Source organism: Falco rusticolus, chromosome 6, assembly GCF_015220075.1.
Source record: "Falco rusticolus isolate bFalRus1 chromosome 6, bFalRus1.pri, whole genome shotgun sequence".
Taxonomy (NCBI): domain Eukaryota; kingdom Metazoa; phylum Chordata; class Aves; order Falconiformes; family Falconidae; genus Falco; species Falco rusticolus.
In genome coordinates, this window is record NC_051192.1 from 71,544,109 (window position 1) to 71,571,863 (window position 27,755).

The following is a 27,755-nucleotide window of genomic DNA, read 5'->3' on the forward strand; positions in this document are numbered from 1 at the left end:
CTGCCAGTTTCTCCTAGAGAATGCTGTGGAAGACAGTGTCAAAGGCTTCATCAAAGTCCAAGTAGATGACATCCAGAGCCTTTTCCTCATCCACTTATCAGGTCATCTTGCCATAGGAAGAGATCAGGTTAGTCAACCAGGACCTGCCTTTCATAAAGCCATGCTGGCTTGGCCTGATCCCCCAGCTGTCCTGTATGTGCCACGTGATGGTGCTCAGGTTAATCTGTTCCATAACCTTCCCTGGTACTGAGGTCAGACACAGGCCTGTAGCTTTCCAGATCCTCCTTCCTGCCCTTCTTGTAGATGGGCATCAAGTGCTTAGGATCCAAAATAATACCCATTTGTTTTCCCCATACGTTACAAACACGAAGTCACCAAGAGATACGGAAAGTGCTCATAAAATGCAACAAAAGTAACGTGAGCCTGCTTTTTCCCTAGTGCTTGGTATTCGTAAACTTTCTGCTGCTATTCAAAATCTGTTAAGAAACCAGGCTTTTTCTGTTTTAAATATTATGGTGCTATTGTAAATTGTTTTATCAGTAACTCATCATCACAGGGTCACTTGTTCAAATACTTTTATTTCACAAGTTAAAATTGCTACTTTAGATTAATTGCAGTTAAGGGCATAAAATCTCTAGTGAAAAAAAATTCAATTAGCAATTTCCAACTTGTGCTATGATGAAGATTGAGTAAGACATTTCACAGCACATGCAAGAGTTGCAATGTAATCATCTTTTTCAATCATTTCTTTTTTGTATGGTACTGATCTTATTTTTTACTAATAATTTTCAGAGTATATTTTGTATTTGAATGTTGGGTTAGCCCAAGTTATTTTGAGGTAAATGCAATAACATATATTATGTACATGTATATTACATTTGCTACAATATAAAATCTCAGGAACTTCCCTGAACAGTTCTCCTAACTTGCATTGCCGTAGTCATTTTCAGATGTTGATATTTTGAGCTCAGTTTGTCAAGCTTTACATAGGATGAAATATTTGTAATTATAATTGTATATTTTAGTCACTTGTTTTCCCTAGAAAATTCTGTAGTAGTCCATCAATGAATTATACAAAATTAATTATTAATTTAAAGGGCTCAACAGACTTAGTATCGTGCTTATGAAATCGTCCAGTGGAAAGAACAGTGACTATGCCTGTATCTGTGGGTAGTCTTGCTGAACTGTGTGCTGTTATCTTGGGTTCACTACATCTGTATTTTAATACCTGGAGTGCCATTAGGATAGCACAATTAAGGAAAAAAAAAGTTGATGCAGGTGAACGTGCTCCAAGTATAAATGTATACCCATAGATGTGTGAACCCTCTCTATGTTTTTTTGCCGTGTTGCAGGGCACCAAAAGATGGTCCTTAAATTATGTGGGTTTTAATGTCAAAGAACAGTATGCTTTTCACTAAATAATAACAAAAACAAATGGGGAAGGAGGAAATGCTTACTACTTTTAAACTTAGGTATGCCAGTTAATTTTAGGGTTAATTCTAACTTAAATTCTAGTGATTAAATTATGATCAGTGTTCTAGCATGTTACGCTTTTATTTTCTTGCTGGAAAACTTAACCAATTTTGAAGCAGGGGAAAAAGGAACAGTATTCAGCAAACAAGTTCTGATGTTTATACTTTTTTACCCTTTTTGTTAGGAACTTCTGTAAGTTTTAGTTTTTGTTTCCAGTGATTTTAATAGTATTTGCAGTTTATCAGTGATGGCCATTTCCCCCCCAAGTTAATGTATTCAGCTTTGTTCATCTATCATATAGTCAAGTAGAACCTCAAGTCTGACAGCTCAAATAAGCTGACTTAGAAATGGAAGGAATCAATAATGAAAGATGCGGTATATTTTCCCTAATGCAAGTTCTGTGGAAGAAAATGAAAATGGAGTTTTAAACTTACTACTGTGACACTGTGTGATGTAATGATTTATTTTTATTAGGTACAGGTTTAACATGTCCTTTTTTTTTTTTTTTTTTTTTTGCTTGATTGTAAGTTATTTCTTATCCCTGTTAATTATTAAATAAATATGAATGGCTTTGTTTTTCTGTGTGGTGTACATGATTTGAAACCTGGTAAATACAATATATTATTTTTTAAAAGCTAAACAATTTTTTTCACTCATTATATATATAGTTAGGAGTAATAATATCCACATGAAATTTAATTCTAGCTGTATATTTTTTAATATCGAGCATTTTTCTTGCCCATTTTTTTTCCTTGTGATTTTTAGGTCAATGGTGCTCTTACCCAGTGTCTTTAATGACAAGTGTTAAGATTTGGTAAGATTTCTTTCCACAGACTACTTGGAACATTTGATTTTAAAGTGGAAGTGTAATATGCAGGCTAATCCAAAACTAACTTTTCAAGTTCTAATGCTTGTATTGTAGCAAATGTCAGGTTCATTTCTAGGGTATGATCAAGGCAGCCCAGTTGTTCTGCTGAACAGCAGTCATAAACATGGGTACTTATTTTTCATATTACTCCAAGTCAAAAATAGAGAACTGTCACAAGTAACACAGCTGAAATTAATTAGGTGTTACAGGAACATTAAAAGATGCTTTCCTATTCAAATTCACTTTTTTCTTTCTCAGCTTTGTTTCTGGAGATTAAGTAAGTTTTCTGTCCTTCTGATTAAACCAGCCATACCTGATAAATTTCATTGGTCTTGTAATCAGTAAGTGCTGTATAACTGAGTTTTGTGTGTCAGTGCCTAAATTTTTAGCAGTTACAAAGTGAGGAAAATGGTGGCTTTTATCTATCATGAATATAAATTTATGGAAATGCAGTAATACTGTCTTTTATGAAAGTTAATGATCCATGTTACTAGGAGAGTCTTAAGAGCTTTGTCATTCATGTTGTAAATTATTTTACTTTGAAATCTTGTCCATCTGCTTACCCTACCATCAGCCCTACTAAAAAAGTTGGCACTTGAACCATATGGTTTAGATAGCCGGTATTTGCTCAGATTTGATGAATACCTATGACTTTTCATCTGAAAGTTTCAATAAATAATACTGGGCAAGGAATGCAAGAGTAAGCTCTTCCAAGCTTTTATCATCCTAAAGTCATTTAGAAATTTCAACTCAGATTTAGCATTATTTCCAGTCTTAAAAATAAATTTAAAGCTTAGCTGAGTGAATTTTAGATATTTATGCTGAATGTGGGAGGCAAATATTATCTTAGTTGGCCAAAACCCCATGATAATGTAATTAATGTAGTCCAATATTAATACAAGGAATCTGAAATACAGTTATTTGGTGCAAAAACGATTAAGTTTAATTTAGATTAATGTCTCTTACCTAGGTGCTAGGTGCTTAATGCTGCTAAAATAGATCATAGAATTATTTAGGTTGGAAAAGACCTTTGAGATCATCAAGTCTAACCATTAAATAAATACTTTTTATGTCTTCAAAAGCACACGTGAAAACTTCCTTTGATGTGCTACCCCCACCCCTTCAGTTTTCAAAAAAGACAAGCTCACTAAAAATAATGTATGATGCCCTGTATTGATATTTTATATTGTCCTTTTAAAAAACAATTGAGGAATGAAAGAGACCTATTTTTTCCTTGATTCCTTGTTTATGTATTCAAAAAGTTTAATTGTAACTAATTATTAAAACAAAAAAAGGAGAAGTATTTCTGAATAGAAGAAAAGGTTAAGGATAATTTTGATGTAATCAAATTTATGAAGCCTGATGACACTTGTCCTGGAGTGCATAACAAACTAGGTAAAATTGTTCTAAGCCATTAATAGGTCCTTTGAGAACCTGGTGGGCACATAAGCTTTCAGAAGACTTGAAAAAACTGTTGTCAATAGCAAAAACTTAGTATTTGCCCATGGTAAAATAATAACTACAATAATAACACAAGTTATTAAATATTCAGTGCATATGCACCTAAAGGATTACTAATGATGAGAAATTCAGACTGACTTCATAGCTGGGATAAATAACTCTGTGGGTAAGTACAAAATAGTAGATACAGTACAGCTTAATTTCAGTGACACTTCATTATAGTACTACAGATAAAATCTTTATTAGATAGACATGACTGATTTGTTCAATCAAAACTAGCTCATTGTGCCTAATCATTACTTTGTTTTTAACTCAAAGGAAAAATCAAATGGGATTTTGAAGATAATACTCTGTTTCAAAACTACTTACTGGTGATTAATGATCATGAATGAGTAGAAGCTTAAATTCCAAATTAAGATCACTCTAATTTGTTCTAGTACTTCAGAGGGCTATCAGAGTTGTTGATTTTTATACCAGTCATTGAGCAATGTTTTAGAAGAGAATTTAGGGGATCTAATGGACCACAGTGACATGAGTTATTTGCGTATTTGAACTAAATTTAGGGGTGGAATTGCTTCAGAAAATTCTGTTGACTTATCTGAAATAGCCTAGAAAAAACTACTAAAGATGAAAACTTTTTACTTGTGACTGAGCAACTGCTATAAAAAGAAGCAGTTGGGAAAAACAGACAATAGGCAGTGAAGCTTGAGACCTACAGGATGGAAAAGCTGGAAAGTGCTTGAGAAGTCCTGATAGAGAAGCAGCAGGAACTGGATTGCAAAGAGTAGTCCTTATTTATGTAATACATAAGATCCCCAAGCTGATAGAGATGATGGACATCGTCCCCTGCTTCTGCTTTCCTATAAATATGAAGAACCAATGGGGGTGAACCCAAACTTGAAAGAAGTCCAAGAATACAGGTCTTGAGACTAATTCCAAGTGGAACAAGAGCTGTGGAGCTTGACCACTCAAGCCAAGACTGGCAAAAGGAGTATTACACCACTTCTCACTGCCCTCCACAAGCCACCCCTCCAAAAAAACCTAAAACAGTGGATCATCCTTTTATAGTGACTGAAACAACTTACTGGAAATTAACACAGACATACCTTGCTTTACCCTCATCTGCTTGGGTTAAAGCAATAGAGTAGATGATCTCCTGACATCTTTTGCAGTCCTCTGGTGGTTGGGTTTTTTTGAGATTGAAAATACATGTTTAAAAATCCTGTTTTCTATGTGAAGGGAGTTAAATTTAATAGCTTTATCGTGTGGCAAGATCTTTCCTCCTACTTGCTATCAGTCTTGCTCAGCGATTGAAGATGAGGGGCCTCAGTTACTTAACATAAGTAACTAGTTCTCCCTTTGTTAAATGACACTTTGTATTTAAATATTGAGTTTATATTAACAATTATACCTGAAAGCTGAGTCTTCTTGTATTACACAAAAATTACTGTAATACTGTGTAAATTCACATGAAACTTGAAACTTTAGCGTGAAGTGATCAAGTTTAAGGGTTATAATTTTAAAGTAAGTAATCAGTAATGGTAAATGGTTGTCACTTTTTTGTGTTGTAATTTGAGTTGTTCTGTCACCTCAGAGATTAATAGTCTAAGTAACTGATGGAGGAAGAAAAAATGCTTCTTAGTTATATGTGTAGTTGGATTAGTAAATACGGATAGTACCCTATAAGTATTTTCCAAAAGTAATCAGAAAAAGCTTATTTGGGAGGAGCTGAATTTAGGCCACTTCAATTACTAATCATTAAACTTTCTTTAACTGGTCTCATGTATTTCTTTAAAATGCAGAATTAATGAATGTCCTAAAGTAGACTTCATTGAATTAAATGTGGGGGGAAATGATCTAACTAAATCTTCAGTATGAAAACTTCATTGATAAAAAGATAGATCAAAGCTTTTCATCTTATGAAAGCAAGCTAATTCCTCAAATTATTCAAAAGTTTATTATTCAGTGCTTAGAAAAATCATCCTGACCGTGTTGAAGAATAAAATACATGTTAATTCACAAAATACACGATGAAAAATCCTGCTTTTTGGCAGGCCACATTAAGAGTACATTCTGACGGATGGTGCTTTCTTATAAATAATAGGACTGATATTCCTGCATGCATATGCAATTCCTGGCTTCTAACAGCTTGCTAGATTTGCTTGCAAAGTGTTTGAAGACATTTCAGACCTTCAGGTCATTTCAGATAAAACACAGTGTGTACTAAGAGTATCGACATTTCATTAAGAAAGGAAAAATCTAGCCAGCACTGCTTGAAACTCTCAAATATCTCTGTATTCAGAGAAACTGCAAATTTTGTAACAAATAGAAAGCAATGTAGCTGATTCTCTTCTTGTAGTTAATATATGGTTTTCAAAATGTTGGGAGTTTTACAACTAGGTCATTTACAAGATCAGATGCTGAACAATGAAGTCAGATGCTTGAGTGTCATTCTTTATTTCATAACTGAAATACAATGGAAAAACAACTGGTACAAATGTTTATCTTTGGTATCTTAATACATACACACAATGTACTGCGTGCTATAATAAAACAATAGCAGTTTCACTTCACAAGATTGAATTTTTCATTTCAAGTTTCTAAATTTGGTTTCTAGGTGATGAAGTTTCAGAGTGTCATGTTACTGATGTCTCTTGCAAAGTTTTTAATGAACAAAAGAATAAGCACAATGGGGGGTTAAGAAAAACTAGAAGACTCCAAAAGGTCAGGTTAACTGGACATACTGGTTTTTAATCTCTTTTTCTTGGAGAATCACAAAATGCCTTTGTATGTACCAAAAAGAAATGTATTCTCTTGCACTATCAATTTAAAAACTTTCCTGAATCTCACTTTCCTTGAAATGTCGTGCAAATGATGTTCAAAAACAACACGAATAACCATGGAACTCAGCTTTCTGATAACCTGTGGTGGCAGAATCTGAGCCAAGTTGACATCATAAAGGAGGTTGGCAAGCCAGCTCAAGTTGAAAAGCTGCTGAAGTAAGCTGAAAAGATGCCTATCCTTTTTGGAGGTGTTACTAAAAAGAGTAGGGGGGGTTGTTTGTTTTATAGTGGATCATCCCCAGTATATGTTTCTGGAGGATAAAGATTTATGCAGTATTTTCTTCTAGGTTCAGGTAAAGAAAAATTTCTAAAGTTGAGCTCAGTTTGGATGTAAGAAAAGAAGATTGGGTCAGCACTGAATCTTTATTCAACGTTTTTTCCTTGTAAAAGCTTTTTCTAAGTAAATCTAAAATTGATCAGGAAAATAAGTAGTACTTTTTATGAGTAACTAGCACTTCATACAATTTAAATGAGCACTGAATTGTTTTCAGAATGGGAGGTCCTAAAGCATTAAAAGATGTCTGAGTTAATTACATGAAATAAAATGGGTGTTTTACTGGTAGCTATTGGTGGAGTTTCAAAGAGATTGTTCACAGATTTTGATCTTGTTTTATGTAAGAGCTCTTAGCAGGTGCAATTACTAGGCTGTTTAACCTTTTAAATGTGCTGAAGATGAGATCATAATCTCCATGGACCAGTGATCTCTGGGTTAAAATTATTATTTGATGTCTTGCCTGTATCTTGCTGGATGTTACTTTTTTAAAGTACTTGTTTGCTTTCTGTTCATATATATATGTATATAATTTGTATAACTAATCAGTGTTATGTAGAATGTATAAATCAACTTCACTCTAGATCCATGTCCTATAGAAACATTATAAGATAGTTTACTTTTTAGGCTAAAGTATCTATCCAGAACAGTTTCATTTTCTGCCACAGAAATCTGACTAAAGCTGCTAAATATTTATCCACAAACAACAGTCCGTGGCTCTTCCTAAAGCCATCTGCTGAAATGGTGCTTGGAAATCTATCAGATTTGTTGGCACTGATTCCTTCTGTATGATTACACTGCAAGAACATTATACAGTAGTGAGAGTTATGATTCATTCCTCTTAAGAAAAGATTCTAACTTAACTATTATGTTATGTTTTATATATATATATACTGAAGAGGAAAAAAAAAAACCAATATGAAGTTCTTTTTTATTGTTCCCCTTTTTCAGACCTGGCCTTGCAGTCTTTGATGCAAAGATGGTGTCTTTGAATGGTTCTGCTTGGTATCTGCTTGCTGAGCATGCTCTGTAGGGTGTTTAACAGTAGCAAAAGCTAAGCAGTAGCTGGGGATAATTCCTAGTCAGTGGTTAGAGATGGCTTCTTTCATCCATCCTTTTCAGCCAGGTGATACTACAGTTTGACTCAACTATCAGTACAATAGCAGCACGTGCCTGCTTTCATGTCATGAATGCTTTTTTTAATAATTGAAAATGTTTCCAGTTGCAGATTCACTGTGCAAATTCATATAGAGACAATGTTGTGGGGTTTTTTTGACTGAACAGTAAAAAGAACTTAACCAAATATTTTAGGTGGTTTAACCAGACATAATTAACAACCATACTGTTGCACTGAAAAGTATTACTCCATATTTTTGTCAAGCAATTGTCTGTTAATACATCATATAAGTTTATGAATATGTCTATTTAAGATTGATTTTCCATTGTTTGTATGCATACATACATGCAAAATTTATAAAGCCAATGTTGGAGATCCCTAGGAAATTCTTAGTGAAGCAATTTTAAGAGAATATTGTTTTGAACAAATTAGACTGTCTAAATTTTTGTAAAGAATTAAGTTGCAATGCTTCTCTAGTGCCAGTCACAATATGTTCTTGAAGCTTTGTAAATCAACCAAACTTTATACATATTTTTATTATTTTTTTTCTTTTTTCTAATGGCTGCAGCTTAAGCATTGTAACATTTTGCTGTTTGACAACATGAAAGTGAAGCTAAGTTATAAAATTTACATTTGTTTCCTCCGTCCAAAGCAAAAAGTGTATGAGAGGAAATGGCACAAATCATTTGTCAAAAATATTATTTTATTGAATCATACCATTATGAATAATATTCTAATGTTTACTTAAATCTTAAAGGAAAGTTTGTTAAAAATACAAGTACAAAAGAAATGTCATTTCCTAGGTATTTTAATGGACTAATGTTTCCAGAAACATGGCTATGTGAATCTCCAGACCTTTTATATCTCATTTAAAAATAATAATTAATTAAAAAAAAAGCACCTTTAAATTATAGTCACTGTAGAACATGCGTGGGTTTGTCCTGAATAGCTCCAATATGAGGCTTCAGATGGTATTGCTGGTGTTCTGGGAATCTGTTGTAAGTGTAAGCTGTTAATTTCATTACTTAGCAGGAAGTCTCTTAGTTTGGGAAGCGATGTAAATTGCAGTTAGTTTTCCTCATAGAAAAAGAGTTTGAAGTCTAATACCTCTCTAAAAAAGATTTTTATGTGTTCACTGAATATAATTCCTACACAATGCCCGAACTGAATCTTTTTAGAGTACTTCAGTTATAACTCATTCACTACAGTGAATATGTGTCAGTAAGCATTTCAGGTTCGTTATGTGATGGTAAATATTTAAAAAGCCATACAAAAATTTCTTCATGAAACATGACCAGGCATAAGTGTTAACATTATTTACTTCTGTGGTTTTTTCAATTTGTCATTTGTAGTTCCTTTAATATAAATCAAACTGTAGATCTGTACTTCTCTGCTGTGTTATTGTGTTACCGATTTGCTTTCTTCAAAACCTAATGCAGGTTGAGTTTTTTGTATTTTGTTTTAGCTGAATAAGAATGACTTTGTTCAGGAACTTTTATATCACAATTTTCGAGTACAAGTACTCGTATTATCTTTATCTTTATATAAGCATGCTTACCGTACTCTTAACAGGAAAGACTTCTAATCAAAGTTATCTAAAATGATACTGTCAACTAACAAAAGCCATGAAGACAGAGCACTTTATAATGGCAGCTGCAGGCACGTAGTGGGAAGATAAGTAAGATTTTTCAGGAATCTTTACTGGCTTCAGGAACAAGCTTTTTGATTGAAAACGCTACCACCACACCAGAAACCCCAGCAGTTTTTGTGTGTTGCACATATTTAAGTGTAGCGCATAAAGATAGATTTATAAAACCATCCTATAGGTTTGAACTTCTTGGTTTTGAGACATGACAACTCATAACTGAGGATAGTTCCAGATTCTTCTCATACAGAGTTGGTAAGGATAAGCACTGTGGATTAATGCCTATGAATGTCAGCAGGTGGCTTCCCTGGTCTAGAAATCTAAAGTTCATGATACTGGATTGCAGGGATAAAATAAAGCTTTCATGTATTATGATGCATTCTTCAATTATTTCATGGAATTCAATACATAATTCTTCGTTGCTTTGCATAAGGAGGATAAATTAAATAACTAAAAATCATGAAGCCAAAAATGTATTCAAACAACTTGATTACAGTGGTGTTAGTCTGTTGGTATGAGGGTTGATAGCTCATTCAATTGCTTAATGTCACAAAAATGTTTACATTTATCACAACACCTGTTCTGTGTCACAAGTGTAAACATTTTGTACTTTAGAGAAGGACTCATTGTGAGTAACCAGTTAACTGCCACTGTTATTCAAAGAACAAGTTTTTTCATATTTTTAGAGGCATATGAGAGGTGATACATTTTTTTAAAGGATCTAATAGTATCCCATCACTAAAAATGCAATTGGAATGAACTTTGCACTCAAAAAAAACTTAAAATACAGTCTTCTGACTAAATAGAAGAAACTGTTCAATGATGTGAAAAAAAAACAGTTAAGCATCATGAGGCATGATTAAAACCATATTTTCACAGGGAAGACAATATGGATGTAATTGAAATTTCTTCAGTTTTTGTTTTTAAACAAATTCATCTTGGCTTGTATTTCTGTAGCTTTTGGATTTGGATGAAGGTAAAGTTATCAACACTGAATTTAAGAGATTTTTGAGAGAACAGAAATTTTTTACAAAGAATCTAAGGTCATGCTGTGGAATGATTAGTGTGAAGCAGGTCATCATTAGATCCCGTTACCAAAATCCTTCTCTGAGAAGATTTTATTCATGACAAAACAAATTTTAACATCCTGAAAAATCTGTAACTATAAAACATGAAGCATCTTGCCAGATACTCAGGAAAGTAACTTTATGTCTATATTTGATATGTGCATTTGTAGAGTGTCTTAAACAGATTGTATCTGTTTAGGAGACAATATCTTTTTATGTTTTCCTTCCAATTTTGATTTTGCAGTTTCTATGAATAGGTACATATTTTAAACACTTACTTGAAATGTTACTGACTTCAAGCCAAAAAATAATATTAAACTAGTGTGAATTAGACAAGGTGGAAGCATGCAAGCTCATTGACAGTTAACACTGAAGAAACTGCAACTACCTACATGTTTATGGTCTGGGGAAAATACTTGGTGTAATTAGGGTGGTGGACAAATGGTCACTGAAAATTATTCAGATTGCTTCTGGGTGTACTAATGAGACGAGTGACTGAAGCTACAAATTCTTAAGAGTGCTTGCATGGTACCATTGAGAAACGTTTATGGTATTGACCAAATGTCTGGTGGTGTGATTTTATGCATATCTGATTTGTAAACAAGAAACATTGTAGGATCAAGATGTTTCATCATACATGAAGTAATCCTGAAAGTGTCTGACCAGCTCTAGCCAATGACAGCTGAATAGTTGATTACAGTTAAACTGTAGCGATCTAGCTGACTCAACATTAAGTTGAAGAAACAAGTTGTTGGGAAACAAGATTTTGAGCAGACTGCATTGTAGGACAAGTAACTTTGAAAGTGTCAGTGATAAAAGGATCTAATGTTACACATCACTGCAGAAAATTTGCTTCATTGGAGTTTCTGAAATATGCCACTGAATGGGACATTGAAACCTAACATGAAAGTTTATTTTTACTGGCAACACACAGTTTACGCTCTTGCTATATCCCAAATATAGCTGTGGTCATTTGTTCCAAGTGTCCAGGTTTTGTAATAATATTAGTATTTGAGAACAAAATGTTCTATCAATAAGTAGTATTAGTATTTGTTTCATATAAGTGGAATATGTAGATACTCATTTGCTAAAATACTACTTTTTCTTTTGGTAAAATTAAGTAATGAAAAAATCTAAGCACTACATATTGGCCTAATGGATTTTTAAAATATTGAGTAAGTGTGATGTATAGCAAAAGCCGAATGAGTATCAGCAAGGTTAGTATGAGATAGCAAAAATCACTGAAACATGTTCTCAGTCAATATTTAAAAAGCAGAGTCTCAAAATACTGCCTGTGACTTAGTACTTTCTGGTTGTGCTCAAGGTCTTCAGAGGATAGCACTGGAAAGGATGCCTGTGTATCACATGGTTTGAGAGTTTTGTAAGTCCTCTTGTCTATGTTTAATCCCATGAGTATTTTCACTCAACCTTTGCAAGGCAGTTCTGGTTCTGGACTTGGTCCAGCTAGTGAATTTGTCCCTCACACTTTTCCCACATCTAATTAAGGGCTTCCAGAACAGAAGCCATGTTCTTGGCATTTGCTGCTGTGCCTTACAGTGCATGCTTTGGGCCATGTCCTAGTGGCAGCAGCTTTGTTATCACCGCTTCAGGATGCTGCTGTTCCTGCCAGTAAAATCTCTTAAGTGGACCTCGTGGGCTGATTCATGGTCTTCAGGCCCTAGAAATCACTCTCTTTATGGTAGGTTTCATGCTTGCTATTCTGGACTACCTACTGAAGTTCTGTGGTCTGTTTCTTAACTTTAAAAGTTGTCTTTTCAAGTCAGTACTTTTCTATGTCAAAAGGCACAGCCTTCTCTCAACTCAAGCTTAGGGTGTTTCCTGTTGTTAACATTTAACACTAAGGTCATAACTGCCATGCTAGAAAACTAAACAATCTGGACTGCAGTCGGTTTGGCAAAGAAATCGGTGTAAAACTGAAACTATTTTCCCTCTTGGCATCAGAAACTACCAAGAGGAAAAGCAGCTCCTGGTTAGGTCCTTTTTGGGGGTGGAAATTTAACTCTTGGAAAAATGAATGCCCTATGTAAACCTACTGGTATCTGGCACGACTCTACAGGCCAGAAATCCTTTAGTTGATGGAACTGCTTTCTAAATGATAGCCACACAGCTCCTGAAAATTGTTGAAATTCAATCGTAACAAGACTGCCTAAACTCCATTTCATCAGCATTTGACATGTCTTCATTAACAATTTTTTTTAACTAAACCCACCGTTCTTTTCTACACTGAAATTAAGCATTTTAATTTCATTTAAAATTAGTGGTGTGATCTTTGTAGAATTGAATTATGAGCTCAAAACAAGTCTGCATGAAACGGGAATATAAATATACAATCAGTTAAATAGGAAAAAATCTTGCACTGCATTACTTCTTAATAGATGTACTACATCCTACTAGTATAAAGAATCAGAAATGCTGAAAACAGTGGCTGTTGATCATAGGTACCACTACAGAAAATCTTTTTTGAAAAATTTGTGTGCATGTATGTTTAATTCATTATCCTTCAAGATCCTAAAAATAAAAAAAATCTGGGTTTATTTGGGTTTTTATTATTATTCTACCCATCATAATATTGCTGTTGCACTTCAAAACCTGAAATAAGTATTGTTTGGCTGTCTACCATATTGTCTAGAGGGCCGTAAAGCTTTAACTCAGGTAGTTAACTGTCATCAACAAATGGGTTACAATCTTGTCAGCAGGGCATTTACTGAATTTTACAGTTTTGCATCTTAACACAAACTTAACATAAATCTAGGCTTGACTTTTTTGGACTGCAGACATGTTCAGGAGTATCTTCACCTGAAATTACACCCATTGCTTCATAGTTGACAATCTCCAGAAGATTTCAATTATCAAAATTAACATCAAGATGCTAATAATTGTCCAAACCCAGTATTTAACAGTTGGGGTGATGGAAAATGGTTCTTTCCCTCTTAATATGGTTCCATGCCAACAGCCTGTGCAATGGAAGTGTGTCTCTGCCTCAGTTGCTTCTGCCCAATGTGTGACCCATTGTGAGCAGTGTTAACTGAGGCACTGACATCTGCAATGAAGTAGTTGAGACATTATTTCTAACGAACCTTCCATGATGGGTAGCAACCACCTTTACCAAAAATTGAATGTATGACTGATGAGGGCTTAAAAATCAAATCATTAATTTCACTGAAGCTACTCTACTGTTGCCCACTACTTTTGTGGCTTGATTTTTATTTTACAGTTAGGGCTTAGGCGCAGGGGTCCTCAAACTACGGCCCACAGGCCAGATACGGCCCCCCAGGGTCCTTAGTGTGGCCCCTGGTATTTACAGAACCCCCCACCGGGGGTTGGGGGGGAAACCAAGCAGCCGCAGATGACTGCCTGCCACTTCATCCACGCGCCGGCCCCCTGGTTAGAAAGTTTGAGGACCCCTGGCTTAGGATATCTCAGCTGAAGGTTTATAAAGTGCTTTTAGTTGGTCATAAGTCAGCTGTCCAAATAAATTGTTCACTTCATTGGATAATTATGAAAGCATAAACAGTTCTTAATGTCTGAACAGATGAAACAGATTCACTTCTACATCATGCTTAAGTTTTGCTTAAATTATTCACAGGAAAGTACAAACTTTTTGTTAACCTTGGTTAAGCTGGGAGGTAGGGGGAGAAGTTCATGTTACTTAAAATTTCAGCAGAAGAAAAGTTAACTGTGCCTTTCTCACAGATCATTTGGGAAGGTGAGTATACCCTGGTATACATTATTTGGTGCTAATGACAGAATTAACTGATGCCTTAGTGTGGTCTTTAAAGATTTTCTGCTTGCATGTATGAGTTTTCTCTGTAATGTAGTGTTGCCCCACAATAGTCCTTGTTCCTCTTTCTCCTGTCTTGTGACTTTTTTGAGGTGAGGGAGTGTCCTTCCTTCACCTGAGCTTTCATTTTCTGTTAGAATCTGAACTATAAAGAAGCTTTGTCCTCCCCTTAGCATCCCACTTCTTGAGATTTGCTTCTGTCACATTGGCAGTCTCTCCCTGTCTCCCTAGGTTTCACATCATAGGGTCTAGAGGTGAAACTCTCCTAGTAAAAGACAGTTGAGAACTGGGTTGCTTCTTTTCCTGAGTGATACTGACCTGGAAGTCAACCCCTAATTTGTACCTGTTGGAAAGGCTTGAGCTTTCCATCAGAATGGGAATTGCTGCTGCCTGTGCTTGCAGAAATGATAATCTTGCTTCTTGGCTGTTTTTTTCACATTATGTTGATTGACTTGGAAATTTCTGGTTGTATTCAAAGGCGTGGGAAGGAGCATCTGCTCTCCCCTTAATCTTTGTCCTATCAGAAAAAGTCTGTCTCTAGTTTTGGTAATAGTCACAGGTAGATAAGCCTGTCTTTTAAAGTTGCAGAATGCCATGAAAGCTGTCCCTTGCTATAGAGTTCTGTATCCCTCATGGTTGATATTATTACTTTAATTTAGTTGTTAGCTATAATGGTCTATAATGGTTGCATGTGGAAAACTGAAAATTTTAAACTGACACTGCTAGTCAGAAAAGTCTGAAGCTATTCATCATTCTTAACCTTGCCAACAAGTTCTAGGGGTTCCTATGTCTGTAATTACAGGATTTCTCATTTTTTCTCATCTTTGGCGGTAAAGGAAAGCTGATGTCCAGGCACCTGTCATGTCATCTTATTTTTCTGTCTTATAGCCTACTTTGTTTTTTCACCTTTCCCCATGGTTGTATTGATTTAGTTAGGATGGGTGCACTTTTTACATCTTTCTAGGACCAAAGCAGAGGTACTAATTTGGGCAGGAAATCACAGTCAAAATTGAGTTTGCAGCCAGAGGAAACTGGAAAAATATCAGTATCAAAGGACTGATAAGAGGAGAAAGGCCAGCCAGAATGTAAATTATAGTTTTAAATAATTGCTGTTTAAAACTACTGAATAGTAATCATTCATTACAATTACCAATTATTTTCAGCTATAAGCTACAATTACTTGAATAGAATAAATTAATGTAGCACAATATATAGATTGTTTCTAAAAACAGCCTTGAAGTTTTGGATCCTCATTACAACCTTCCTAGATAAAAGCAGAGAAATTAACCTGATTCTTGAATATTCCCATGCTATATAAGGCTCTGGTTTTTGGCTCGTGTACTAGTAGGACTGAAGATTGTTACTTGTGAAATACAGCTGTAAAGATCAAAAGTGAGTCTATGAGTTGGAAGCAACTTCAGAACCATCTGATGGCCCTACAATAGCCTGAGAAAAAAGGGACCGGAATAGTACAAAACAGATAGCATAATAATATTGTACTCTCCCTTACACTTCATTTGCACATGCATGCACTGCTTTCCCCTGCCTCCCTCCCACCCCCCAAAAAACATCCTATATCCCTTCTATATTGGCCAGGCCACAAAGGGTAAGTATCTTGTTGAGTCCTAAGTGAAGGTCTTTTTTTACTCTATCACAGCATACATACAGGTTTGAAAGTACACTGAAGCTTATTCCTTTCAGAACTTCTGTCAACTCTTAAGGCATAGGAGCATTCGGACTAAGTAACATACAACTCAAAAGCGGTATTTATTGGTTGAAATCCTTTCTTGAAAAGTATCTAAGGCCTGGATTCTAGACCCAAAGACAAAATGAGAGCTAATATACTTAGGCTGGAATTTAACCAGTTGCAAATGTAAAACTGTTCCTATCGAGTCAATTCTTAGCATGAATGCACTTTATTCTTGAAAACTAGCCTGGAAAAACATATTTTATCGTCACATTTTAAATAATGTGTCACAACATTCTTAAGAAAACAAAGTCTGAGTTCACTTACTTGAAAAGCAGCTCATACAAAACAGGACTTTGCTCTTACTGTCCTTCAGCTCCAAGAAGCACCTGCTCAAACTTAGAAGAAAGAATATGTTTTGAGGTTGGATGCCTCTTTTACGGTGTAGTTCAGTTAATGTACAGGAAGTATCATGTCTTTAAAGTACCGGGAATATTTACAAATACTATTTCCTTTGAGTTACCGAAATACATGTTTTATATTTCAGATGACTTAGAAAAATCTTATTGGCAGACTATAAAGAAATACTTAATGCAACTGGGCTCCTAAAAATATATGTATAGGAACACTGAAGCATGTCATTTATAACACAGCCTGTATTCCAGACCTAAAAAAAGTTCAGAAAGTGTGTTCTATTTTAGAGCACAGCTATGCAACTCTTCAGGATTCAGAGATTAATGATAAATAAAAGGACCAGTTAACTTAATACCACCTTTCCCAGTGTTTTATTAATAATAATGCTGCTGCAAATGTGTATTAGAACTCACACTGATGCTCACCAGATGTCTTTTTGCTGGTCAGAAAAGAAAACGCTAACTCAAAAAGATTTTTTGCAATAAAAGCAACCTGTAAAATAAAACAGGCACAAAAAGCATAGAAGAAAAATTGCACAGCAAGGAGGGGAGGCAATTAACTTGAAAAATGTACAACTGAAAATTAAAACATAGTTTGGCTGTTTTCTGCTTGGTAACGGTAATTAAAGAGGACTGCTTGTCTTACTGAAGCAATAAAACAAAATATTGTCTGCTTAGCAAATGATCTCTAACTTGCAAAACTATGCAGTTCTGAATGCAAATGAAATACATTTAATTTCTCCCAAACTATTTTTTTCAGTTTCTACATTTTGTACGCATCCTTCTGCATTCTTGAGTCTTTGAATCTCTTTGAAGTGCATGGACAGAACATTTGCCCAGAATACTCACTGGACCATCTTGTATGCTATGTGTTGCACCATAAAAGCTACAATTCAAAAGCTGGCTTTGCAGGGTAATATCAGGACAAGCTGCAGGTTTCCCAGTTTGTGTGGATCCAGTATTTTCACTTCTTTATAGATAAGGTATTAAGGAACTGTTAACAACATTTCTGATCTGAAGCTGAAGAAGCAGTAGGATCTTGGGTTTCTTTGGCCTTGGTTTACAGTAAGTTTTTTTTCTTAACCCAACTTTGGCAAAAGTAGTGGTCTGATTAGTTTTTGTATTAAAAATTATAATTTTTTTAATAAAAAATCGTGAGGAAGGGTAATTTTCTGCACATTCTGAACAGGAAAATCAGGATCTGGCTTTGGATCTAGTACGATACAAGGACCCAAAAAATATAGTGCAATTCTTTTGTGTGGATTTGACTCCAGACTTTTAGCCAAAGAGCTTAATTCTGATGGCAGTGAGGCTTGGCTTCAGATACTGGAGAACATCATGACCATGCTGAAGCATACATATTTGACATAGACGAGGTTTTCTGCCCAGGGAGATTGGACTGAAAAGAGTACAACCTTGCTTTTAAAGGATGTTTTGTGCCTTCCCAGGGTGTCACATCCCAGGGTCTTTAATGTTCAGAAATTTATGCAAATCCAGCAAACTGTATCAAAACAGTACGAGGTATGTCCTCACTGTTGTGAGGCCACATACAATGTGGGCCCATGTCTGATTTCAATCATCCAACATAACCTGCGCAGTAGAGTGCCTAATAGTGGTGTCCTTCCACCATGAGAACCCTTACTGAATGTCTTACTAAATGTTTTTTTGAGTCAATGTATTCAACTTTTGAGTTTATATTACTTTAATAATAAATCTATTCATGTTATGGTAGTTATATTTAATAAATCTTGTGTTGTTACTATTTTTGCTCAAACTCTGTGTATAAAACTCAAATGTAGAATTGAAGCTGTGAAGTTCTTGGAACTTCCAAGAGCAATTAAGTGTGACTGCTTATTTGGAGTTGAAAATAATGCAGTAGAAAGTCTTTTGGCTAAGAATACAACAAATTTTGATTACAGATAAGGGCATGTTATCTTCTTTTCAACTGTAAGGCTAGCAGTAGGCTTAGGCATAGAATTTCTCTCGGATAAATGTTTCAATATAAAAATTTCATCCTTTCCTCATTTGAAGTAATGCAATTCTATTATTGATTGGTTATGTATTCACATTGTGTATATCTTCTATTCCAAAGTATTACATAGCTTATATAATGTTGTCTGAGTGTATCTTCATCATGAATTTTAAAAATTATTGAATATGCTACATTACGTTGCTTCTGAAGACTAAAATAGTAGCTGGGTTTTAAGTTTTTCAAATTTACCCAGATACAGACTGCTTCTTGTTATCTTTGATATCTAGCTTGTCAATGGTATCTAAATTGTGTTTTATTTATACAAAGATTGTTCATATAATGAACAGGCATGGGTCTTTTAGTCTAATAGTCTACACTCTACAGAGACAATTCCAAGGAACTCCATTCTTAAATGTGATTAATTGCTTGAACACTTAATGGAGAACAGTTCTGTACTGATAAGAGAGGACAGATGGAGTTGCATCAGAGTATGTTCTCTCTTCTGTTCTATGATTCATTACTGAATCATTACTGAATGAGTTACTCTTGGGTCTTCTTTGGCCAGTGCTACCAGCTGTAATCCAATTCAAAATGTTTTTGTGGCCTTAGCTCAGCACATTACTCAAAGGAAACTGAATTTTAGCAGACTTTGTGAGCTTACCACTTGTGGTTATGGTAATATATTGGAGGGGCAGAAATGGGAATGATTATTTCTTAGGAGCTGTAGGTGTCTAGAGAAATAATTAGAAATTCATATGCTGATTTTGAAAATCAGGAGGAGTTAAAAATAATGTATAAAAGTCATTCAGTCTACTTTTTCTACAAAATTGAATTCCTTATGTATACATACTTGTCCATGTTTGTGTAGCTACAAGTAATTCTCAGCTAAGATTTTTCCAACCCTCTTTTTACATGTATTTTTTTATGACCATGTTATGTTACGTATTTGTCTGATATTGCTAAAATTCATGTTCAGTCCTACCTTTGTGCATGCTGGAGGCTTTCACAGTCATTGCTGATAAGCAAAGGATACTTCTTCCTCTTCTAACTTCTGTCATACTAATTCTCAAAAAGCTTGTTTAAATTCTGTATGGGGCAGACACTCATACTTTGCACATAAGCTGTGGAGGGTATTGCAGGGGAATGGAGGGGTGCTTTTTTAAGGTATCTCAAAATTGCTGGTTTGAGGACTGCTGTACTTTTTGAGTATACCTTGTGTGTTACGTTACTCGGACAACTTCTTTTCACTAGACAAGATTTAAGAGTAAAAGAATGTTTAATTAAAAACCTGGACTTAAAATACTGAAATTGTTCCCAAAAAAAAAGCTACACTATCAAAATAAAATTATTAAAGTTATACTTTACAATAAATATACCCTTATTTCGTCAGCATTTCAGCTAGTTTCTGCCTTTCTTTTGGAAGAAACTGGAATAATTTTAAATTACAGTTTTTCTTTGCTGCAGGTAAGCTGCCATTTCCTTTCTACCTGATCAGAAGGAAAAGGCAAAAGACAAGTACTATCCTTTTTTCTGTGGCGTCCTCGATTGCAAATCCTTTCCTTTTCATTTTTAAAATGAAAACTTACATTCCTGTCTTCTGTTATATTGGATGCTTTGATATCAGACATGATGAAGGCATTTCCTTGCTTCCTTGTCCTCAAAGTTTAATATTTCTAGTATATGTGTTAATTAGTACAGCCTTTTCCCTGGTGATACTGTAATTATGAAGTTGTTTAGTCCTTTTAATGGAACAGTTTCTAATTTAAGGGTATTTTCAAAGGGAAAAAACTTTTCTAATCTTTGATGTTTTCTTCTCTCTTCCAGATTTCTAGCCCACAAGGACACTAGTTATGACGAGCATGTCTTCTGGGTAAGTATTAAATATTTTGATTCTGTAGTCAGCACACCATTGAAACCTGAATGTTAATAATCATTTTATGCCTATACAAAATGAAATTTATCTTGGGGTCATGTGTTAAAATATTTTATTACGTTCTGTATCCTAGGTAGGAACACACGCATACATATGTATGTCATGGCTATTTACACTGTATGTGTATATTTGTGTTGTTCCATAGGTGAGCTTAACCTGGATTCAGAGCAATAAAACTAAAATCTTAAGCAAGTTTTGAATTTTTTTGAAAGAAGCGTAAAAAGTAGTTTTATTTAGTGAATTGTTCAGACTTTCAGCACAAGACAGCTTTTTTTCCCCATACACTTTAATAATTTCTGTTTAAAAAGTCATAATCTGAAACATCAGTTTAAAATGTTTTCTTTCATACAAATAGTTGCTGAATAAATATCAGTTGTAGGTCTTTTTAGCCACTTAGTTTCAAAGCATTAGAAGCAGCTGCCACTGCATATTTTGGGAGAGAGTTTATAAATTTTTGGCATGCTTTTATCATTCTCTTTAAAGTCTTACAGCATAAAGAACATCCAACAAAAACACAATTCCATATTTTATGCTACACTCGCTTACAGTTTTTTAATTCTTTTGCAAAACTCAAGATATTTTTACTACCTACAAATCTGTTTCAGGTTTAAAGGAATTAAATCTTGACAGTTACATAGATAAAAGTAGTCAGAAACAGCACTTAGTGGCTATCCCTTTAGAAGTTCTTTGTAAATGGTTGTCAATAGCTATTAAGTATGCTAATACATGTCAGAGACATAAAATAGAATTAATACTTTTCTTGTATTTAATATGACTGGATGCTAGTAACACCAAGACTACAAAATGTACTTCGCAAATCATATAATACAGGATCACTGTGGGGGAGGTAAAGATAATAGCTAAAGTGTAGATAGCAGTAGCAGAAAACAGAGGCTGTGATCTGCCTAAAAGAGAACAAATCCTGGCAGAGCTGGGGAATAAGTTATTTTACTGAAAGAGGTAATTCATATATTATTTCTTTTATGTTGCTTGTATGTTGATTTTTTCCCACTAGCCAATTACTAATTCGTTAGATAAACAATATATTGTGACAACAATTGCTTTTCATCAGAACTTCATCAAGATTGTGCTTTTGTCTCTCTACAATTGTAAAAGGATGAAGGGAAAGGGACTGCTTCTGAAAGAACCAAAGCACTGAAAACAGTCCTCCTAAATACAACCCAATGGCCAAAAAGCCAATTCTACTACCCAGTAGCTACAGCCTCAAAAAGCGGTTCATTAGAATTTAAATTTTAAGATATATGATTTCAGTGGGTTTATGGCATCGGGATTTGAGATTGTATTAAATGCTGCTCACAGATTCACAGCCAGCAACTACCTTTTTTTCTGAATCACAAATTCAGTGAAATTTTGCTGTAAATTTGCATTTGTCACTTTTTACAGCTGACTGGAGTATAAATTAGCGAGTTTTCACTGCAATTTATAATATATCTTAGAATCAGTTTTTTCTTGTACAACAGGACTTTTTTTTTTTTTTACGGAATTTTGTGTAGACACAAGAAAGAACTAAGAAAAGGTTCAGGTAGAGCATGGAAATGCATCCCCTGAGCATGCAGTCTAGGCAGGGCCAGCCCATATGGGTTGCAATGTTACAAAAACATTCACTTGTAGGCTATATATAAAGCTTATAAAATACAAAGGGAATACTAAATATTCTAGTAACATTCAAAGCCATATAGCCAAGGCCATGATTCATACTGAAGTGAGGGTCAGTGGTTTGGGGTTTTTTAAGTGTCTCCACACACAATATCACCTTTTGAGTTAAGTGTGAAGTTAACTTGCTATATATACTTGTTTTATATATATATATATATATATATAAAATATATATATATAACTTGTTATATATGCATAATGATCTGTTTTTATTATTCATTTATTTGTTAGAAAATTATTAAAAATAGATTGCTGCATTCTCTGTGAAGAATTTTTTGCAATTTTGTTAGAGTTCCTGTGACTAGTATTTGTTTTAGATGGGATATTTTGGGAGTTTTAATTCAGTTACTTTCTGCGGAGTGAAAGATACTGAGAACGAAGTAGCCCCAGAGACTTCTGAGGATGCTTTGAGTGTGCTCACATTATGTCAGTGATTAACTTAAATGTTTTACCCAAGAGAATCCAGGGAGACCTTATAGCAGCCTTCCAGTACCTAAAGAGGGCCTACAGGAAAGCTAAAGAGGGACTTTCTACAAGGGCATGGAGTGATAAAACAAGGGGCAATGGCTTTAAACTGAAAGAGGGTAGAATGAGATTAGATATTAGGAAGAAATTCTTTACTATGAGGGTGGTAAGACACTGGAACAGGTTGCCCAGAGAAGCTGTAGATGCCCCATCCCTGGGAGTGTTCAAGGCCAGGTTGGATGGGGCTTTGAGCAACTGGTCTAGTGGAAGGTGTCCCTGCCCATGGCAGGGGGGTTGGAACTAGATGATCTTTGAAGGTCCCTTCCAACCCAAACCATTTTACGATATTCTATGTGACTGTGTTCAACATTCTGCTTCTTTTATCTTGTGTAGCATGTCATGGACATTTCCAAGTCAGCCAGGGGAGCAGAGAAGGCACTGGAACTGAGCTTTCATTTACAGATCTTTAATGATCATTTATAATAATGATATATAAAAATAATCATTAATAAGAACAGTAAATTGTTCTCATGCAATAGCTTTTCTCTAGAGATACCAAGATCTCACTGTTTTCACAATGATGTATTTATGTACTTCAGCGTAGCCATGTTGAGAACTCAAGTTAGAATTCCAGTTATAGGTGGCCATTCTGGATTTTATATTTAATTTCATATATTCAACTATAATTATATTTAAGGGTAAGTGAATTTTTAATTGAAACATTGGCTCAGATATATAGGTAGCAAGCCACAACTTTAGGACTTCTCTCAAATTTAGACACAGCATTTTATTCAGATGCCAAAAAAATGGTTCTTCCTAGTGAAAACCTCTTAAGGGTGTTGTGTCTAAATGTTTACGTTTCCTGGTAATACTTTTTTGATAGTACTACAAAAACAACAAAGAATGAGGCTCTACTGTACTAGGCATTGTACACAAACAGTATGATAGATAATTCCTGACTCCAAAGCTTCTATTTAAAAATATAACATAGATGTTGGGGGACAAAAGAGGTTTGATGCGCAAGTAGATATGATCATGTGCTGTTTGGACTCTGTGGGAAGGCTGAGTTTAGCGCTAGCAAGTGGGTAGAGGTTCAGTGAGGGAAAGATAAATTATAGTGAGGAAAGAAATGAGATGAATTTGTGTTGTGCATATATGCTTTTATAATTCTGCATAGTCATTCAACATTGTATGGTGGGGGGTTTTTTCCTTTTCTTCTTGTTAGGGAGCAAAATACGGTAATTCAGGTGGTGAATAAACTTGGAAACTTTTTATTCTCAGATGACGTATGTGAAACAACAAGTCAAGTAGTTACAGGGAGTCCTTGTCGTACCTTGAATGTTATGCTGGGAATTGCTTGTGGGTGTTGGATTGTTTCTTATGAATGGGTAAGAAATATTTTTTTAATTTCACTACCCGGTAAATTAAACTTTTTTTGTATAGCTGAAATATCAACCATATAACCATGTCTGTGTCCATGGTATATACAATTGTACAATGTGCAGATATTCAGGCTTACCTAGAGTTAGTTCAATTAGAGGAAGTTTGTCTGTGTGAAGCTGTTACCATGACTTTGTCTTTTAGTATTTAATCTAACCAAAGTATTCCTATATTTTACCTTCGTATGTACTTCAGAAGTGTCTGAAGTCTCATCTCGTGGATGAGAAATTCATGTCACATGCATTGGGTTTGGACAGATTGAAAGCTAAACAAACCATTTCTGCTCAATGTTAGCCAAGCTGCATTAATCGGTTTGAATTTTTTAATATATGATTCTGTTCTGAAACATGTATTGTGTTCAGCATTGGTAAAAATGAAGGGGAGTTGTTACGTATTTTGCTACATAGTGCGAAAACTGTAAAATAGAAAAAAAAATACGTAAAGCTATTTGTAACATTTGGAGACTTTGTAATTTACAGAAATGGTTCCCAAACATCCAAATCAAATAATCACTGTATATCCTCAAAATTTCTTGTGGACTAGCATATAGAGTTAAAAGGCTGTTACCATAAAGATAAGATTATCATGAACTGCTGTACTGAACCCAGATGGGATGGAGTTAATTTTCTTCATCATAGCCTGGATGGTGCTTAGACTGGTGACCAAAAGAGTGGTGGTAAGCCACTCGTGTTTTAGCTGTTGTTCAACATTGCTTACACAGTATCGTTATTCTCTTTTTTTGTCAGCCCCCTGCAGCAAGTAGGCTGGGGATGCACAAGAAGTTGGGAGGGGACTCAGCTGGGACAGTTGACCCCAACTGATCCAAGATTTTCCATACCGTATGATATCACATTCAGCTATAAAACTGGGAGGGTTTTTTTCCAAAGCAGCCATTGCTTGTAGACTGGCTGAGCATTAGTCTGCTGGTGGGAATGATTACTTTTACATTACTTGGGGGTGTTAGAACTTTTTTCTTCCCCCTTCACTTATTAGTGGCCTTTATCTTAACCCACAAGGTGGGGCGGGGAGTGGGGGAGGGGGGAGTTGTTCTTGCTTTTGCCTATCCAGTTCTCTCCCCAATCCTGCTGGGGTAGGGAGTGAGTAGTGACCAGGTAAAGATTTTACCTGTCAGCCCAGGATTAAACACCTCAGTTGTTCACTGTGATAATACAGATTAACTACTTGATCTGACAGTGCAAATGACAGTTTTTCAGCTTTCCTCATGTTTCCAGAGCTCTAAAACATAGCTGGAATTTATATGGAAATAGCTCTTCATTTTATACTGAAAAGGGTTGTAGAATAACTTTAAATTTCATGGTTTCCTTTTTCTTATAAATACTTCAGAATTTAGTTATTGGGCTGAAAACAAACTCTTTTTGCTTGTTTGTTTTCAAGCTGTCTGGCACTTAACCAGTGTGAAGCTTGTCCTACATGATGTACATGTTGTTATCTGAAGATGCTATTATGGTACACCTTGGGGGTTTCAGAAGTTCATGGGGATTAATTTCCCTTGGAATAAAGGGCTTTGCATCTTTAGTCACATTAACGGTCCAGTAATGTGTCTTTGTGGCAAAAAAAAAAAAAACAACCGAAAAACAATAGCACCCTTGGCTGCATTAAGAGGAACATATTTGAGGAGGGGCTTTGGACAAGACAAACTGCACAGATCTATTCCAGCCTCGACTATTACATGATTCTTTGTGTCTGTGAATGAAATACATTGAAATATCTGTCTCACACTTAGTTTTGTATGCAGTTTTAAACAAGTAATAACATATTTGGTGTAAGTTCCTTTCTCCTAATATTGTAGGTAAACACAAAAGCTGTATAATTCCTTGAGAAGAAGCTTCAAATAACTACTAAAATAGCTAAAGATGTAGACAGCTAGTACAAAAGTCCAGTAAAATAGTTTCCTATCTTTGTTCATAAGGCAGTATTTGGATAATCAGTATTCTGACAATTGCTGTCCTGAAATTTCATTGCCCATGTTACGCGCTGCACTTTTATGAACCAATCCATGGTGAAAACATCAACACATACTCTTTATAGACCAGTACTGACTAGTAGCAATGCCAGATTTTCTTGCTGCCTTACAGTCTACCTTTTAGACTTATCACAGGATCATATCTATCCCTCTTATAATACCAGTAAGTTAAATGGAATTGTTCCAAGGATTAGTTAGTTCTTGTAAATATTATTGGATCAAATGCTGAAGTTGTCTTCACTCGTTTTATTGAGCCGCTGCTTAGACAAAGTTCTGAAGTTACTAGGAGAGCTGCATGAGAAGGAACTAGAGAAAAATTTCAGAATTCAGTTCTCCAAATCAAAGTTTGTTCAGTGTTATAATATCTGTTTATCTGTGAATATTGCTATTTTTAATTTTTTTTAGAACTGTGCCTAAACCTTTCATGAGGCTGGATATAGCTTTGTCCATAAATGTCTAATTCCTCAAGTAATTAAGTAATCTGTTGCACTGAAATAAAATAGTGCTTTGACCTTCTTACAAAAATATTTCTTGATCTGGTTAAATGTATGTATTTTATCACATAGGCGCATTATTGTCTTACTTCTAATTGTGCCACTGGCATAATTTTGCCATCTTTTTACTCAGTTTTTTTAACTGAATAATTTAACTAGAGAAGAGAAAGCTGAAGCCTTACTTAACCATCATGAGGAATTTCATAGAAGATTAGTCTGGAGAATTTCATTTAAGCAAAATAATCTTTTCCTTTTATTAATGCTACAATACTGAGTCTTTTAAATGCCTTTCTATATGGTAGTCAATCCTGCCATAGTACTTTCATTGGTAAAATACCAATGGTATTGATTTTGAGCAGTGATAATTGTCTTTTGGAAGATATTTCTTAATGTTTTAAAAAGCTAAAATATCACTTACCTCTACCTTTTTGCTTGTAACTTGGAGAGATAATTTAGGCTGCAATGGTTTTTTTTCTTCTGACAAAAGGGTAAAACTTACAAAGATAGATGTTGGAGAAATATCAAACTTACTGTTTAAGGTTTAATCTTCATAGCACTCTGTTTATATATTTCAGGATGAGTTAGTCAAGCATAAATCCCGTATGATCAGTATGCTAGCTGGATGGGTAAGAGGCCTTAAATTATGTCTAGTCAAGGAGTGTGTTTTCAGACCCTTGAGAACTTGATGTGTGACATAAATTTTCCTATATGGTGTGAATAAAAGAACACAACTAATATGGATATGCAAAGGAAAACTTTGCACACAGGCTAACCTTATATAGCTGTATAATCTGCAGGACACTTGTTGGAGCTCCATGCCATACAGGTTGCCTGCTGCTGAATTAGATAAAATAGTCCATACTTTGGAACTATTATATAGTAACATAAGATCGATCAACTTGAATCTTGAGTTCAAACCCAAAGGAAAACATTCTTTAAGGCTGTAAGAATGCCACAGAAAAACTATGCATTTCTCTCTTCTCTTCCCTCTTCCTATTTCCTCCTTTCTTGGTCCTCCATGACCAGCAAGACTGCATCCTACTAGAACTGGATACATTCTTAATATCTCAGTGTTATCAGTTGTATTTTGCCAACTTCTGATACTCCTATACTCAGTATTCATGCTTGATCCATACTGTACTG

At 34.9% G+C, this 27,755-nt stretch overlaps 1 protein-coding gene across 1 annotated transcript in view; it reads left to right on the top strand.

Annotated features, from left to right (window-relative positions):
• The window catches only part of MCPH1 (microcephalin 1), a 50,700-nt gene that overhangs the window by 19,312 nt on the left and 3,633 nt on the right, over positions 1 to 27,755 (top strand). Inside the window, exons 9-11 of the transcript XR_005104898.1 lie at positions 6,420 to 6,526; positions 20,452 to 20,489; positions 23,976 to 24,082. The gene's annotated coding sequence lies outside the window, so the exon portion shown is untranslated. The remainder of the gene's footprint in view (positions 1 to 6,419; positions 6,527 to 20,451; positions 20,490 to 23,975; positions 24,083 to 27,755) is intronic.